Source organism: Cebus imitator, unplaced genomic scaffold (assembly GCF_001604975.1).
Source record: "Cebus imitator isolate Cc_AM_T3 unplaced genomic scaffold, Cebus_imitator-1.0 Scaffold8, whole genome shotgun sequence".
NCBI lineage: Eukaryota > Metazoa > Chordata > Mammalia > Primates > Cebidae > Cebus > Cebus imitator.
The window spans coordinates 8695522-8700601 of record NW_016107323.1 but is presented as its reverse complement, the minus strand read 5'-3'; the positions used below and the strand labels follow the sequence as shown (position 1 = coordinate 8700601).

The 5080-nt window shown below is 44.2% G+C and overlaps 1 protein-coding gene across 6 annotated transcripts in view; it reads right to left on the bottom strand.

The window, feature by feature from the left end:
• The window catches only part of ACAD10 (acyl-CoA dehydrogenase family member 10), a 68807-nt gene that overhangs the window by 60710 nt on the left and 3017 nt on the right, over positions 1-5080 (bottom strand). The window lies entirely within an intron of this gene.

The following is a 5080-nucleotide window of genomic DNA, read 5'->3' as shown; positions in this document are numbered from 1 at the left end:
AAAAAAACAAAAAAAAACCCTTCAGGGCCGGGCGCGGTGGTTCAAGCCTGTAATCCCAGCACTTTGGGAGGCCGAGGCAGGTGGATCACGAGGTCAAGAGATCGAGACCATCCTAGTCAACATGGTGAAACCCCGTCTCTACTAAAAAATACAAAAAATCAGCTGGGCATGGTGGTGCGTGCCTGTAATCCCATCTACTCAGGAGGCTGAGGCAGGAGAATTGCCTGAATCCAGGAGGCGGAGGTTGCGGTGAGCTGAGATCGCGCCATTGCATTCCAGCCTGGGTAACAAGAGTGAAACCCTGTCTCAAAAAAAAAAAAAAAACCTTCAGTGGCTCCCCACTGCCCTCAAAATAAACTCTCGGTTCCTAAGCCTGGCTTAAAAGGCCCTCTAAGATCTACTCCCGCCAGGCGCGGTGGCTCATGCCTGTAATCCCAGCACTTTGGGAGGCTTAAAGGCAGGCCAATCGCTTGAGGTCAGGAGTTTGAGACCTGACTGACTAACATGGTGAAACCCCATCTCTAGTAAAAATTTAAAAATTAGCTGGGCACAGTGGTGGGTGCCTGTAATCCCTGCTACTCAAGAGGCTAAGCTGGAAGAATCGCTTAAACCTGGGAGGTAGAGGTTGCAGTGAGCCGAGATTGTACCACCGCACAATCCAGCCTGGGTGACAAAGTGAGACTTTATCTAAAAAAAGAAAGAAAAAAGAAGAAAAGATGTCATTCCTTTCTGCAGCAACTCCCCATTCTTTCACCTCAACCTGGGGGATGATCTGGACATGGACATCTATATGCAGTTTCCTCAAACACATGTTCTCCTCCAGCTCCAGACCTTTGAATCCACTGTTCTCTTCTCTGGAATGCTCTATTCCACGTGCTGCCTGGCTAATTCCAAACAGTCTTTTGGGTTGTAGTTCACCGGTCACTGTTTTCATGAACCCTCTTCTGGCTACCAGAAAATACTCATTACGAGTCTCTCCTGTGTGCTCCTAAGATATCCTGTACTCGCCTCCTTCTAGCACTTACTATGACACCCTCACACCACAGAACACCATCATTTCCACTTACAGATCACTGCAGCAGTCTTGTAACTATTTCCCAAATTTACTTTCAAAAGGGTCAGAAAAAAAAGCACACACAACACACATACCTGCACATGTATACCAACGTATACCTATACACACTCGTGTATAAAGATAAACCAAACATGGCCAGGTGTTAACAGTGAGTCTAGATTAAAGAGATAACAGGAGATCAGATCTGTCAACTTTTCTACAGGTTGAAATAAAAAGATGGGGAAAAAACAAAATAATGAAGGCAAATTCTATTTTCTTCATTAAAATCTTTAAGCTTGGGCCGGGCACGGTGGCTCACACCTGTAATCCTAGCACTTTGGGAGGCCGAGGCAGGTGGATCACAAGGTCAAGAGATCGAGACCATCCTGATCAACATGGTGAAACCCCGTCTCTACTAAAAATACAAAAAATCAGCTGGGCATGGTGGCACGTGCCTGTAATCCCAGCTACTCAGAAGGCTGAGGCAGGAGAATTGCCTGAACCAGGAGGCAGAGGTTGCAGTAGGCCGAGATCGCGCTATTGCACTCCAGCCTGGGTAACAAGAGCGAAACTTCGTCTCAAAAACAAAAATCTTTAAGGTTTTTATGTGATTTCTACACTCAAAAGCTTACAGGAGAGAGCAAAACAGCCTCTGAGTTTACGGGAGTCACTTCAGTGGGGCCAAAAGGATTCTAAAAACTATATTGTTTGAGCATCCCCAACCCAAATATCTGAAATCTGAAATGCTCCAAAATGGGAAATTGGGACTATAGGTACGCACCACCATATCTAGCCTGTTGAGATTCACTTGGGGTGGCTGGCAAAATATTAAAAGAAATATTAGGGAAGTTATAAAATTATAGTCTCAAACTTTCTAAAAGCCCCCCCAAAAAACTTTTTTTTTTGAGATGGAGTCTCACTCTGTCGCCCAGGCTGGAGTGCAGTGGTATTATCTCAGCTCACTGCAACCTCTGCCTCCTGGTTTCAAGCAATTTTCCTGCCTCAGACTCCCAAGTAACTGGGACTACAGGCGCATACCATCACACCCAGCTAATTTTTTTGTATTTTTAGTAGAGACAGGGTTTCACCATGTTAGCCAGGATTGTCTCGATCTACTGACCTTCTGATCTACCGGCCAGGGCCTCCCAAAGTGCTAGGATTAGAGGCGTGAGCAACCAAGCTTGGCCAACAGAAAAGTTTTAATAAGACTGGCTGAAAGCAGTCAATTCTTATCTTAGAGCATTAAGTCATAAAGTGAAAATTAAAGATAAAAGAAATTTCCCCAGTTAAATCTGTGTACCCCACATTCCTTTGTCTCTACTCTGTGTACTCATGTAAACTTTGTGCTAGATAGCCCTTTCAGGTGGAAGTCCAAAAAGAATTACCCGTTAATAGTGTTTAAGACTCCAAACCAAAACCTTTTTATCATTCGTAAAACTACTCTTCTAACCACATTAATTATCCATAAGCTTGTTGACATAAACCTCTGTTATTAAATTTATACTGAAGAAACATGAAGAAGAACAAGGAGTAGTAATCAGTTAGCTGCAATTGCCCTCTGAGAGCAGCTGATGGCCATCCCTAGCTCACTCAAGATGCAAAGCCAGAATAAAAGCAATGACCACCTCAACTAACACTGGCTAATTTTTGTATTTTTAGTAGACATGGGGTTTCACCATATTGGTCAGGCTGGTATCAAACTCCCGACCTCAGGTCCGATCCACCTACCTTAGCCTCCCAAAGTGCTGGAATTACAGGTGTGAGCCACCACGCCCAGCCGGGACTCAAACTATACAGGTTGAGCATCCCTAATCCAAATATCCAAAATCCGAAATGATCTAAAATCCAAAAAAATTTTAGCTCCCACACAAAGCCTTAGTGAAAAATTCTACATGTAGCACTTAACACAAACTTTGTTTCATGAACAAAATTATTTTAAACAGTCTATAAAATTACCCTCAGGCTATATGTATAAGATGATATGAAAGACAAGTGACTTTCTTGTTTAGACTTGGGTCACCCCAAGATATCTCATTATATATATGCAGATATACCAAAATCTGAAATCTGAATTACTTTTGGTTCCAAACATTTGGGATAAGGGATACTCAACCTCTACAAACACCTAAAGAAAGGACTCTTGGCTGGGCAAGGTGGCCAGCACTCTGGGAGGCTGAGGTGGGCAGATCACCTGAGGTCAGGAGTTCAAGACCAACCTGGTCAACATGGCAAAACGCTGTCTCTACTAAAAAAAAAGACAAAAATTAGTCCGGCATGGTGGATGCCTGTAATCCCAGCTACTCAGGAGGCTGAGGCAGGAGAATCGCTTGAATCTGGGAGGCGGGGGTTGCAGTAAGCCGAGATCGCGCCACTGCACTCCAGCTTGAGCAACAGAGCAAGACTCGGTCTCAAAAAAAAAACGACTCTTAACTGGTAAATCTTTAATATGTTTCTCATATATAGAGAATATTCAAAGTAAAACAAAACAAAAAACAGTTCAGGGATGGTGTCTGATGCCTATAATCCCAGAAATTTGGGAGGCCAAGGCAGGCGAATCCTCTGAGGTTGGGAGTTTTAGAACAACCTGGTCAACATTGTGAAATCCCACCTCTACTAAAAATACAAAAAAAAAAAAAAGTCAGGCGTGGTGGTGCTTGTCTGTAATCCCAGCTACTCAAGAGGCTGAGGCATGAGGGTCGCTTGAACCCAGGAGGCGGAGGTTGCAGTGAGCTGAGATCGCATGACTGCACTCCACGTTCCAGCCTGGGTGATAGTAAGACTCAGTCTCAAAAACAAACAAAAACCAGTAACAATACAACAATAAAAAATGCAAACAAAAAATACAGGTTAACAACTATTTACATAGCACTTACACTGTATTAGGTGTTATAAATAATCCAGAGATTACTTAACTCATATTTTTCCCCTGAAAATACTGTGCGGACAGCGAGCTGCACTTCTTTTTCTTTCTTTTTTTTTTTTTGAGACAGAGTCTTGCTCTGTCCCCCAGGCTGGAGTACAGTGGCTGGATCTTGGCTCACTACAACCTCCTCCTCTGGGGTTCAAGCAATTCTCCTGCCTTAGCTTCCCGAGTAGCTGAGACTACAGGAGCCCGCCACCACACCCAGCCAATTGTTTGTATTTTTAGTAGAAATGGGGTTTCACCATGTTGGCCAGGCTGGTCTCAAACTCCTGACCTCAAGTGATCCGCTCAGTCTCCCAAGCTGTTGGGATTACAGGTGTGAGCCACTAAGTTCAGCCAAGTACTTTTTTTTTCTAAATGGGAAATGGGGTAAAGCATATAGGAGGGTGTGCATAGGTTATAAGCAAATGCTATACCATTGTATATCAGGAACTTGAGCAGCTGCAGATTTCGGTATCTGCAGGGGGTCCTGGAACCAATCCCGAGGATACCACCATGGAAGGACTGTAATTGGAAATTTGCTGAATTGAGGGGTAATATTTGAAACTAAAAATGTCAAGGTTCATTTGCATTTTCAGTTTTATTTACGTTTCTATGCCAAGGTCAATGTTTGCGATAGAAAAATAAATTCACTTACAGGCTTGTAAAAGTGTCAACACATCCTGTGTGAGGGCTTAATGGGGCCTGAAGCAGCAACTTTAATCCTATGGAGGACACTGTCCTCCACACAGTCCTGCTAATGGACATGAGGGCAATGCTACCACAAGCAGCTTGTTTATTCCTTCAATTAAAGACAACTGTTCTGGTGGGGGGCAGAGGCTCACGCCTGTAATCCCAACACTTTGGGAGGCTGAGGCAGGTGGATCATGAGGTCAGGAGTTCGAGATCAGCCTGGCCAACATGGTGAAACCCCATTTCTACTAAAAACACAAAAATTAGCTGGGTGTGGTGGTTGGCACCTGTAATCTCAGCTACTTGGGAGGCTGAGGCAAGAGAACTGCTTGAATCCTGGGGGTGTCGGGGGGGCGGAGGCTGCAGTGAGCCAAGATTGTGCCACTGGACTCCAGCCTGGGCAACAGAACAAGACTCTGTCTCAAAAAAAA